This window comes from Lytechinus pictus, chromosome 16 (genome assembly GCF_037042905.1).
Source record: "Lytechinus pictus isolate F3 Inbred chromosome 16, Lp3.0, whole genome shotgun sequence".
In the NCBI taxonomy this organism is placed as follows: domain Eukaryota; kingdom Metazoa; phylum Echinodermata; class Echinoidea; order Temnopleuroida; family Toxopneustidae; genus Lytechinus; species Lytechinus pictus.
This window is the reverse complement of record NC_087260.1, coordinates 7,572,193-7,586,033: the sequence shown is the minus strand read 5'-3', so window position 1 is coordinate 7,586,033 and position 13,841 is coordinate 7,572,193.

The window sequence follows — 13,841 nt, the reverse complement described above, 5'->3', positions numbered from 1 at the left end:
ACTGGGCTGTTCCTGTAGCGATCAGTTCTACTTCTAGGTTCGATGCATATTCTTCTTGTTCTTAGTGTCCTTGTATTTGTGTTCCTATCAAACCATGGGCACCCAGATTCAAAAGCTTTCCGAGCAAACTGTAAGCAAAGTTGATCACGTCTACTTCTCAAGGTAGGCAGCTGTGCTGATTCGAGAGCATTCTCATATGAATGATATTGAGGGCCGAGGATGATTCTGAGGGCTCTCTTCTGCACAGCTTCGATGTTTTGGCTTTGGGCTGAGGTCAGCGAACCGTGCCAAACAGGGCAAGCGTATTCAAGTAGAGGACGCACGAATCCTGTGAATACGACAATCGAGTCTCGTAGTGGAAGAGCGAACCGTTTAAGAGATCTTACCATGAACATTCGACGGTTGGCTCGCGATACGATGTCACGAATGTAAGCGTCCCACTTAAGATTTCCTTGAATGATCACCCCGAGCACTTTAATCTCGTTTGCGGCACGCAGCTCCTCATTATTGAGATTCACTTGAGTTGGCGGAGGAAGATTTTTCTTGAAGCATACCTGCATGGTGGAACATTTCCTCGCATTGAGTAGCAGATGGTTATCACGGCACCATGACTCAAGGATAGAGAGCGAGTCGTGTAACACATCATCACGATCCAAGACATTGCGAGAAATTGCTATTGTCATGTCATCTACGTATTTCCAGTGAGCGACAGGCTGGTCGCGTAAAACATCATCGATTAAGGCAAGGAAAATCAAAGGACCAAGGCGTGTACCTTGGGGGACACCTGCTTTAACTACTTGCCAATCTGAAAGCTTTCCTTGGTAACGGACACACGTCATGCGACTCGTCAAGAAGTCACATACCCACTGGATAATATACGGGCTTGCTCCAAGATTGATCAATTTGGTGACTGCGATTGTATGGCTGACTCTGTCGAAAGCCTTGCTGAAGTCCGTACATACAATAGTAGATACATTATTAGATATTACTTATATTTTGATGATAGAAATTGTAATCGCGCAAGTAGGCCATTGTGGTGTCATCATGTTAATTGTAAAATCTTACATGGTTTGATTCATACTTTGCAGACCCCTTTAATCAACTTTTTTTTGGGTCAATTCCCGCAGTCCCATTTGTGATTAAACCCATCTCATACCATGTATTAGTACCAGAAACTTTAATAAAGAGCTGTATAAAGCTAGCTAGCCAGTTGATGGCATTGCATAGGCTTCTGGGCCCGTATTCCATAAACGAGATAAGCATGCTTAAGTCAAAAATCTAAGCATTTTGTCTTAGTTTTCTGTCTAAGACAAAATTCTTAGCCAAAACGCGTATTCCATAAAGAATTGGCTAAGAATTTTGTCTAAGAATTTGGCTAAGAATTTTTGCGCGACTAAGACAGATTTAGGATGAATGGCTAAGTAACTTTTCTTAAATATGCAGAGTCTGTATTTCATAAATTCTACATGGCTAAGAATTTTGCCCTAACTTTAAGACAGTTGTGAGTTGTCTTAATTGCTTTAAGACAACGTTTAAATCCAACAAATCATGGCCAATTTTTTTTTAGAATTTATACCTATATTGCATTTCGAGCTACTTCCTCAGTTTTTAACCAATTTTCATGAAATTTGGAACACATATTGGTCTTAAGGTAAGGCGGTGTAAGAATTTTTTTTTTGCTTTTTCAGAAATTGTGTTGCCATGGTAACAGTATATTATGGCCAAAATTTAAAATTTAAATTACTTCATCGGTTTTCTACCAATTCTCATGAAAGTTGGCTCACACATTGGATTTGATGTGAAGATGTGCAAAACATATTTTATGCCTATATACAAAAATTGCGTTGCCATGGTAACAACATATTAAATAACGAAAATTAGGTGAAAAATTTGTGGTTTTAACAAGTTTACAATATTTCAACCACTTCTCATGATGTTTGCCACAGACATAAGTCTTGAGGTAAAGATGTGCAAGACACATTTTCGCATGTGTCGGAAATTGTGTTGCCATGGTAACGGTATATTAGGGCAAAAATTATGTAAAAATTGCAGTTCCAACGACTTCAGTTTTTAATCAATTCTCATGAAATGTGGCACAAACGTTAGTCTTGATGTGAAGATGTGCAAAGTATATTTTATGCCTTTATAAAAAATTGCGTTGCCATGGCAACAAATAAAATAACAAAAACTAGATGAAAATCTTGTAATTTGAATTACTTTATCAGTTTTCAACTGGTCAATTCTCCTAAAATGTTGGCGCACACAATAGTCTTGAGTTGAAGATGTCTAAGATATACTTTTGCCTGTATCAGAATTCGTGTTGCTATGGTAACAACATATTATATAAAGAAATTAGGTGAAAATCTTGTGGTTTGAATCCCTTTATTAGTTTTACCAATTCTTATAAAAGTTGGCTCACACATTGATTTTGAGGTGTAGATCTGCAAGACATATATTTGAAAATTTGTTGCCATGGTAACAGCATATCATATCAATAAATGTGTAAACAGCATGATGTGTATTGAACTACTTCTTCATTTTATGACATTGGCCTATATGTCCATGAAATGTAGGTTTTGAGCTAAAATAATCTGCAAGACACATTTTCTCATTCATCAAAATATGTGTTTGTATGATAACAACATGTATACGCCAAAAAAGATTAAGACAATGGTCAATGCTAACTTTTGTTTGGCTACATAGAGAACTACATGTAGCTGAGGGCTTAGTTCTAGTTTTTTTTTTTTTTTTTTTTTTTGGGGGGGGGGGGCTAGACCTCAAGATTTCGAACTACAGCCCCTAGTTTGGATCTAAGCCTAGATCAAGATTCTTTAGTCCTATAAATAACCCAATGCTAGATCCCTAGCCTACTTCCTTTCTCAGGCCTAACGTTAGATGAGTAGAACTAGACTAGATCTAGCCTACATTTACTATTTTTAGATCTAGAATCTACATTGAGATAGAGTCTACAAGTCTCTAGATCTACACCTATTACTATGACCCTATGTACACCTAGATTGGTATAGTTCTAGATCTAGATAGGGTCTAACTTTTAGTCTAAGTGAGTAAGTCATTTAGTCTAGATCTAGGCCTAGGTTAGAGATTTCTAGATCAAACAGTAGACTAGATCAGCCAGTCCTAACGTTAGGGCTACCGGATAGGCTAGAAATAAAATCTAGAATGAATAGAAGAAAGCACAGGCTAGGCCGCCTAGGCCCTAGATCTAAATTCTTATATAAATCTAGGCCCTAGTCTAGACTGAGCTGTTGCCAGTGTTGGTCTAGGTTTAGGCCTGTTTTCTAGTCCTGGAAACCTAGATCTAAACAAGTCCTCAAAATGTATAAAATAAAAACTCCAAACAAACAGATGGACCTAAAGCAGGAGTAGATCTAGATAGATGTCTAGACTACTACTAGGACTAGATCTAACTTTAGGCATAGTTGGCAAGCAATGCATAGCGATATATCTAGCACTGTTGACAGGAATAACCGTCGTTTCTGGGGATTTATTTAAAAGTTTCTGACATTTACTGTCATATCACATTGGTGAGACTAGGCCAACGTAACGTTAGACTGTTTAGTGTCGTACTCGTAATACTAAAAAAAATAGCGGAACAACCAAAATACAGTCGGAGACTGAAGCTTTTGGTCTAAGTCAGATCTATTCTAGACCTACATGTAGATCTAGATAGATCTATCCCTGTCTTAAGGCTAAGCCAGGCTAAGTCCTGCATGTTCTAGGCCTAGACCAATACTAATATAGGTCTATCGTTAGATCTAGGCCTAGTATGTAGCTTCAGTCTCAGTTGCTCCACTACGGCACTAGACTAACAAAGTTACGTTTTGCTTCAGCCTTCAGGAAAGTAAAAAGTAAAAACAATGTTCAATTCTCCTCCAGACAGACGGATATTAGTTGTAGATCTTGGGCCTAGGCTAGATCTAGGCCTAATGTTAGACCCAAGACTAGTCTCAAAAGTTACAAATGTTTTCCCTTAGACCCTAGGTCTACTTCAACTGAAGTAGAATAAAGATGTCGAGAGGAATCCACCCTATCCCATTTAGATTTTGACAAACAATACATGAAAAGTAATGAATGGGACTGATACATAAAAAACTGTGCAAGTCACTCGGTTTGGGATTGAAATGTTTTGGTAATTAACAAAATATAGAATACTCTGAATAAAGAATTCTTACCATATATGGGTGATGAATGCTCTTCTTTTACTACAATAGTTGTAATTAGTTTCAATAAAATCAAACTTGTTAAGAAAAAACAACTTCAATGACATTTTTGCTATTTTGTTGCAGTCACCCCTGCAGCAGTTTAGAAGGTCATAGAATTTGACTTTGAGACTTTGGCTTAGCCATATCGTCTGACTTGAGACAAATGTCTTAAAGTTTATAGAATATCGTTAGGGAAGATTTCTTAGACAAGCAAAATGCTAAGACAAATTGCTAAGACTTAAGCAAAAAGCTTATCTCGTTTATGGAATACGGGCCCAGAACTCACGAAGCATACAGTCCCAGCTAGGACTAGCAGTTCCAGCTAGGAATAGCACCCCTAGCCTGGAATAGCACCCCTAGCCTAGGCCTAACCGAGGCAAGTATATATCTGGCAATCTAAGTGTAGTCAGGCTTACAAGTTATTAAGTAAGCTATACTTGGCATAGATATGATCAATCCATGATCACAGCTTCTCAAAAAAGGGTCTCTATGTAACTTTGGTCTGGTAATTACTTATGTGTCTGGTAATTACTTATGCATGGGAAATTTACCGGATGCATGGCTAGCCATGCACTGTATAAATACTTATGCATGGATGCAAAAACTTTTTTTTTTTGCCAAATTATTCCACCGTTCTATAAAACAAATGATTAACAGGTTTGTTTGTGCATTGTAGGACTAGCGAGCTCGCTGTAAATATGGAAACTGGGGTGGTATTCTGAAAATTGTCTTAACTTTTCTTGTAACTCAGCAAGGTAACAGCTCGCTAAAATTCTCTTAATTCGGAATTCTGAAAATTGTCTCATCTCTGTAAGGACGTCCCCTATTTTATCTCTGACACGCCTAATATTTTATCATTAAAAACCAATCATTAAACTTTTTATGTTTCGGTCAACCAATAGAAGCGTCTCTTCTAAAAAAATAATTAAGCGCATTGTTGACACGTGGCGTAATTTCCTTTGCGCCACCAACGCTTATGCTTGTACGCTACTGTGCTAAAATACAAGTGGCTTTTCTCAGAGTCTCTGAAAAGATTCATCATCTCAAATGCCAATTTTCAATTGCTGAAAAGTCTACCAATCCGTCGTTCGAATGTCTCTGTTTCGCAGAGCGAAGAGATTTTAGTTTAAATTCATGTGATAGAAAATTTTGATGAACATTTGTTTTAACCTTTGATTTGAGGGCACCATAACGGACATGCGCAGTCAGTGAAAGTTTTTTCGCTTTTCGCCATGTTTTAGTCCTTGAGAACGTTACTCGAGCAGGCTACGGAAGATTGCGGAGCTGAAATATGGACGCTAATTCGTCTGTTTTGCTACAAACAAGAATTTCTGAATAAAGACTTTTAGTTCTGCCACAGAAGTAAGTGATGAAGAAAGAGACATTAGAACTCATAATATAAATCAAGCATATATAGGCCCAAGTCAGAAAACCCGAATGAACTCAGTTAACCTCATTTGCATAATAATGTAAATCATTTCAGCGTGTGCTAGTCTTGCCACGCCCAGTCATGTTCAAGTGGAAAAGTTATGGACGAATGAGTAGTTAAATCAGTGTTGCATATGAAAATTAGGATTGTTTGGTTCAAATTCCAACAGTTGTTTTGGGGATGAAATTTGTGTGGAAAAAGGGTACCAAATTTTGAAAGACATTTTGGAGAGGTAAAGACGAGGATTTGTTGCTCATGATACATCTAAATGTTGATGCTATGTTAACAACTTTAACAGAATTGCAAAGTCAGTAACTAAGTTTGGCAGATATTAATATCATTAAAATTGAAATGCACTAGAGTGTGCACTAGGTTGTTTTGGAATGCAACCGCTTTCATTTATGTCCAAAGGAAAGTTTGGTTTGAGATAACTGAACAAGAAAATATGTTTGTCTTGCAAAATTCATGGCAGGGACCAGGGTAATTTAGAAATTCTATTCACTTTGCAGATAATTTATCAGGTTTATGATCTAGTGGTTTGCATTGAGATTTTACTTGGCAGTTTTGGAGTAGATATTAATTAAGGAAGTATTAATTTCTCAAGTGTAGAAGTTGAAAATGGTTTATTTAGTGCTGTAATTTACATATAATTTTAGGTTAAAATGAAAGTCAATTTGCACTGCAAAAGGAGTATAGTTGACATGGTCACATGAAATTTATCTCAACTAATCGGTGATGAGAAACAGAATTTATAATTGCTACAAATCAAGCAATTTTGATAGTTATGTTGAGATATGAATTAACCCAAGAACAGAACAAGCTGGAGCTTATCTAAATATTCCAGCACTCGAGCCTCAGTTGCTCATTTATTTTAATTCAGTGTCAAAATCAGCTGAAGTTTAAAGAGTAAAATAATTGAAGTAAATTCAACTTTGAAGTGAAGTTATGTATATGCAAATTTATTTCAAAGCACATGCAATTTCAATTTGCTTAGAGTCATATTGAGATGAGATCATTTAGAATTTATTTTGGCTTTATGCAATTGAAAGGTTAATATTTAGAGGTGCAAGTGAAAGTATAGGACTGTTTCTACTTATATTCAACAGTCCATTTGATTGAACACTCAACAGCATTAAAGCCTGATTGAGTTACTTTGGTACTTTGTGAGTCGATGCCACTTTCTTAATTTGGATATTTGAGATAATTAGTCAAAGGAGATTATGTAAATTTGAATAAAAATATTAAGGCTTTGATTGAGGTTAATTACGTGAAGAGGTTAAAGTCAATACAAATCTGTTCTGTCAAGAAGTATTTAATACAAGCATTCCAGTTAATGCATGGAGATTTATGATTCATTCTTTTCTGTTTTGCAGATCAAATAATAAAGCTTTACGGCTTAATTTGTATCTCAATTACGGTGGAAATAAATTTCTTGAACCGATGTCCCTTTTGTCAACAATTCATCAATTCGATTTCTAAGACTGACCTGGGTTTGGAGATAGAAGGGATCCGGAAGTAATGGCTACCAAACAAGCAGTAAAGGATCTGAAGATCAAACGGAGGACAGCAAAAGCTAAGCTGACTCGGTTGTCAAATTGTTTGACAAACTTGCTGGGTGGACAAGGAGATTTCGACAAGGTCACTCAGATGTTACAGGACTTGAGTCTTGCATATAAGGATCTGGAGGCTAAGCAAAAGCAATATTGTGAGACGATTGCTGATGACGAAGAATTCATGAAAGAGGATTCCTGGTTGGAACATTGTCAGACTACCTTCCTCAGTATGCGGAAAAAGGTCAAGGATTATGGTAAGATGAAGACTGGTAATTCAGATTCACATAGCAATGCTACTCCTGAAAGGAATAACGATAGAGCGGAAAGGGCTTCATCATGTAAGGTGCAGATAGAGAGGCCGAAGCTGCCACAGTTCAGCGGTGATGTCAGAGACTATACAACTTTCAAGTCTGACTTTAAACATTTGATTGAATCTAGGTATGAAAAGAGAGATGCTATTACCATTCTTAGAACCTCCCTCACGGGAAAGCCTCTTGACCTTATTCGCGGCTTGGGGAATGATTATGAAGCAACTTGGACTCATCTTGATAATATTTATGGAGATCCAAGACTGGTTGCAGATGCTATTGTGTATGATCTTGGGAAATTCCACCCACTCAAGGAGAAGATGGTCGCTTTTGCGATCTAAGTCCATCTAATCAGAAGGAGCTATAATACGCTACAGGAAGTAGGCAAAACCAATGATATGGATAATAACCATATGATTTCTCTTATAGAGAAAAAGATGAGCAATGAAGACAGGAAGCTCTGGCTGAGGTTTGTCGAGCGAGAAAGGACAGATGCTTCATTCCATGCCTTACCATACTGGATGGAGATGGAACGTAAGACACGGATCAGGGCTTCTGCTCCAGTGAGAGACGGACGCTCTTCGGCACAACAGAGAGATAGACGGTCTTCAGCTTCAGTAAGCAATGTTGTAGAGGATGACAAGGCAAAGAAGAAACCTGACTTCAGATGTTGGCTGTGCAAGTCATCCGAGCACTGGGTTGACCAATGTAAGAAGGTATTGGAGAAGAGTCAACAAGAAAGATTCCAATTGTTGAAAGAGAATCGTGCTTGTTTTAGTTGCTTAAAACGAGCAGGCAAGGACCACAACATGAAAACCTGCAAGAGGCGTAAAAGATGCACAGCAATGATCAATGGAGAGCAGTGCTCTGCTTTTCATCACCCTCTTCTCCACCGAGAAATGCAACCCAGGACTGATATTGTTTCTAGTGTAACAGGTAATTCTGGACTACTACCTGTCTTGACAGTGAAGTTGGTGAGTTCAAATGGCCAGATGAAGTTGGTGGATTGTCTTCTCGATTCGGGAGCGCAAGTTAGTCTGATAAAGAACTCTGTTGCCGAAGATAAGAAGCTGAGAGGTAAATGTATCACCATTAATCTCACAAAGGTTGGCTGTGTAACTGAACAGATTAGAACCAAGCTGTATCGGATAAAGATTCAGTCATTTGATGATCACAGAATCTATGCAGTAGATGCAATCGGAATTGACTGTATCAACGAAGGCATCACTGAAGTGAACGTTGGTGATCTAGCTGAGAGATTCAATATAAGGAAGGAACTTCTTCATCGGAATAGTGGCTGTGCTATTTATCTACTAGTGGGTGTAGACCATGCCAAGATGCATACTGGAGAAACTAAACAGAGTGGCAAACTGGTAGCAAGGCATCCACCTCTTGGATGGGTGATTTTTGGGTTACACTTCGTAATTCCGAAGGTTCTTTATTCCGAAGGTTCGTAATTCCAAAACACGTAAATTGCCTATACCTCGATGTTCGTTAATCCGAAAACGTAAAAGGGTTCGTTAATCCAAACATTTGTGGCATTATTCCGAAGGTTCGTTATTCCGAAGGTTCGATAATCCGAAAACAAAATAAGGTTCGATGTTCCGAAGGTTCGTTAATCCGAAAACAAAATAAGGTTCGTTGTTCCGAAGGTTCGTTAATCCGAAAACAAAATAAGGTTCGATGTTCCGAAGGTTCGTTAGTCCGAAAACGAAATAAGGTTCGTTAATCATTTCGTTTTCGGACTAACGAACCTTCGGAATTACGAACCTCATTTCGTTTTTCGGATTAACAAACCTTCGGAATTACGAACCACATTTCGTTTTCGGACTAACGAACCTTCGGAATTACGAACCTTATTTCGTTTTCGGATTAACGAACCTTCGGAATTACGAACCTTCGGAATTAAGAACCTTCGGAAATACGAACCTTCGGAATAACCGAACCTTCGGAATAACGAAGCTTCGGAATTACGAATGTATGCGGATTTTTGGAGCTACCAATGATCAGGCTACCATGAGTACAGTTCTGAACGTGGTCCTTACCAATCCCATTGACCCGAGAGAATTTTGGACAACGGAGTCTATGGGAGTATGCTATTATAGTCCTGATAATTGCCAGCTTAGCGGTCTTAGCAGACAGGAAGCAGATGAATGTAAGCTGATCAGTGATTCTTGTAAGAAAGTTGGCAATCAATGGCTTGTCCCTTATCCATGGTGTAAGGATCCTAATCAACTTCCCGACAACAGGTCCAAAGCTGAAAAGATGTTGTATGCCACTGAGCGGAAACTGGCAAAGAATCCACAACATGCCGAGGCTTACGACAATCAGATAAAGGAAATGGTGGAACTTAATTTCTTGAATCGATGTCCCTTTTGTCAACAAATCATCTGCAAGAATCTTCAATCCTGAAGGAGGCAGATTTAACCTGAAGAAGAAGAAGAAATCAGTCTCCTTTTTTAAAACATGATGATCTTGCGGGATGCAGCCAAAATTATTATTGTTGACCGAGAAATATCGCATTCATTATTAAGTTACAATAGCCCCCTACCGCTTGTAAATTTTCTTGTATTTTGCAAGGAAGTTAACAGCATGTAAAGATAAGAGAATTTTCAGAATGCGGATTTTAACTCTAAAGATACAAGAATATTTCTCTTGAGACAATTTTCAGAATACAGCCCCAGGTCTTAACCCACTCAGCAAAATTTTCAGTTATCTCGGGGCGTGATATACATATACCGAAAGTGGAACTAAAGAGGGCATTGGAGGCGGCTCGATTGCTTGGACAAGTCCACGTTTGGATGTGGTTTGAAGGAGGCGTCAGTCCTGTAATTGGTATGTGTATCACCCACAAATCCGACTCAAGCCGGCTTGACTACTAGAAATCGTTCTAGCTAACGAACAGTAGAAAATGTTGAAATGAATCGTCAGACGAGTCGTGTCACATAAATAGGTGAAGTGAGGCTGGCTTATGTGTATCAGGGGGATAATGTTCTTGAGGCAGCGTCAGTCCACTTTCGACGTAAGTGTATCACCACCCAAATTACTGGATACTGAATTTAGAAGTGGTATAAGCTCCTACAAAATTCTACAAACCAATGCTTGCATTGAAATCTTTACACTTTAGTCAGGTTTTGAAAGAGCACATACCACTTCATAAATTAAAAAATGTTGACGAGTTACATCATCACCAATGTATTATCACTTTAACTACTTTCATAGTTTTTCATAATTCAATAGGGAAATAATAAGATGGCCAAAATAGCGATCTCGTGCGCTTATATATAAGCGTCATTTTTTGTAGCGAACTGCTTGTATTGTTCTATATATATACAAAGGGGGAAATTGTAGCGAACTAGTTCGCAATTTTTCTGATCTCCTCTACATATATATATACGAGGGGGGAATTGTTGCTGCAAACTAGTTTGCAATTTGGTTTGGGGGTGAACGTTCGGTGGATACGGTGGGTAATCCACATCGGATGTCCTCCCAACATCTCAGTGTGGGTGCAGGCTGCTGGGAGAGCAGGAAGAGATGGCCTGCCAGCAAATGCTGTCATCTACTTCGCTGAGCACCACGACCTCCAGAGGGTCAAGTTCTGGACCAAGAATGTTGCTGCAGGCGAGAAGATAAAGAAAAAAGCACAGTTTAAAGATGTTCTTCTCTATCTCTACACCGCAATGGCTGGGAAACGCCTCCAGGAGCGACAACTCGCTGTGTTTGGAGAACAACACCAAAGCGATGACACAAGGGGAACATGTTGTGATGGATGCGAGATAAAGAGAAATGTGTGTAGTGTTGACGCAAGAAAAGAAATTGTACAGATCCAGGAAGCCCTTACAGAGCTAAAAACCCTAGGGTTGTCGTGTGTGAGTGAGACAAAGCTATGTGAGTGGTTGAATGGCAAAGAAATGCCGTGGAAGGGCAAATATGCAGCAACTGACAATCAACCAGAGGCCGCTTCATTTGGCAGTCTGACCAAAAAGCCTGATGTGCTGGGTATAATTTTGAGGAAAGCAGCAGCCTTAGACTTAGTATCGCTGGTCATCCCGGAGTCACGAAAGGATGGGAGAGTGGACCTGATTAACAAATATTGGTCAGTTACAGAGGAGAACCAGCAGAAGCTGGAGGAAGTTGCAGAATTGATCCTCCCCACCGTCGAGGACATCAACACCTGGTACGAACACAAACGGAAAGGCAAAAGAAAGGAAGGCAAAACACAAACAAAATCCTCCCAAACAAGAAACCAGCTTTAACAACTCCTCGAAGACACGGAGACATGGGAGACGATTCATTGCAAAGAACAATACCAAAATCTTGGTTTTCAAGGCGGCCTAAACAGTTTGCTGTACACAGAAGATTACACCAAGGTCCCTTGCTGCCCAAAGAAAATGAAGAGGGAGAACTTCATGTGGAACGATGTAAGCATGGGGAAGGGTCAGCCCACCCAGGGAAAACTCTGAACATTAAAGTGCAGAACAAACAACTAGAAGTGGAGATAAAAAGAAACAGGTGTGCAGGGGCTAAAGTCTGTGGTGCCAGCGGATGCAATTTTGCAGTTGGGAAGTTGCAAAAGGAGAACAAGTGCCTCCGACATCCGGATGACCCCGTCATTACAGTCGACTGCGAGGGGTCATTTGTATACGTCTACCCTACCGACAACAATGACAGGCAACGATGGCTTGGATTTCTTGCTCCAAATAAAGACGGTCATTCGCACGCTTGCCCAGTATCCAATAAACCTGGGGCCAAGCTAGAGGAAATGGTTGCTGATGTTGTAAAAAAAGATCCAACCAAGAAGCCTTCTGACATTATCAAAGGCTATGGCCTTGCATGGCTTCCTGCTGCAGAGTCATTTTAAAAATTTGTGAGAAAGCTTAAAAACAATAAAGCACATGGATCAGATAATGTAATCAACGAATTCTTAAAGAACTGCCCCCCGTATGTTCTGGGTGCGGTGGTTAAACTGTTTAATTTAGTTCTAAATACCGGTTTTGTCCCTACGGATTGGTGTATTGGCACAATTGTTCCACTGTATAAAAAATAAAGGATCAGTGAACAATCCCGACAATTACCGTGGTATCACCCTTCTGAGTTGCATGGGCAAACTTTTTACAGCAGCCATCGACTCTCGCCTCACAGCCTATCTCGAAAGGGCAGGAGTTCTAGGGGATGAACAGGTTGGTTTCCGGGCAGGTTATTCAACCACTGACCATGTTTTTGTTTTACACTGTTTAATTGATTTATATTTGTCACAGAAGAAAAGATTGTATTGTGCATTTGTTGACTATAAAAAAGCCTTCGATCTCATCGACAGAGCATCTCTACGGTCTAAGCTTATTTCTAATAATATAAATGGGAAAATAATAAAGAGTGAAATATAATCTCTATGATAACGCAAAGTCTTGTGTCAAATTTAAGAACGAAAGGTCAGAGTTGTTTAATTGCAATATTGGTGTGCGTCAAGGAGACAATCTATCCCCACTTTTATTTGCAATATTCCTGAATGATTTAGAATTTTATTTGAGCCGCAGTTACAAGGGTTTAAGTTTTTTGGCTGATAATATAAGGATGTGTTTAAGTGACGATGATGTAGAGATTTATTTGAGATTGTATGTATTACTTTATGCTGACGATACCATTGTATTGGCAGAGAGCTCGCCTGAACTCCAAAAAGCCCTGGATGCTTTACGTAGCTATTGTGACTTATGGTACCTTACTGTCAATACAAGCAAAACTAAAGTGGTTGTCTTCTCTAGGGGTAAAATTAGAAACAAACCCACCTTTAAGTTTGGAGAAAATGTTTTAGATATTGTTGATGATTATGTGTACCTTGGTGTAAAATTCAATTACAATGGCAACTTCAAAAAAGCAATCTCAAAACAAGTAAGCCAGGCAAAAAGAGCGATGTTTAGTGTACTAAATAAGGTCAAGAGACCAAGTTTGCCAGTTGATATTGCTTGTGATTTATTTGATAAATTGGTAGTCCCGATCGCTCTGTATGGCAGCGAGGTATGGGGATTTGAGAACTTGGTGCATATAGAGGTATTTTATAGAAAATTTTTACGGAATATTTTGAGAGTTCATAAATCTACAGCGAGTTGTATTGTTTATGGTGAAACTGGTCGCTATAAGCTATCAAAACTGGTAGAAAGCAGAATGATAAGCTTCTGGTGTAGAATATTAACTGGGAAACAAACAAAATTATCTTATATGTTGTATAAATTAGTTAACATTTTACATAATGATATAAATAAACCCTTTCATTCGAAATGGATCACCAAAATTAGAAATATTTTAGACACCTGTGGGTTGGGAAACGTTTGGG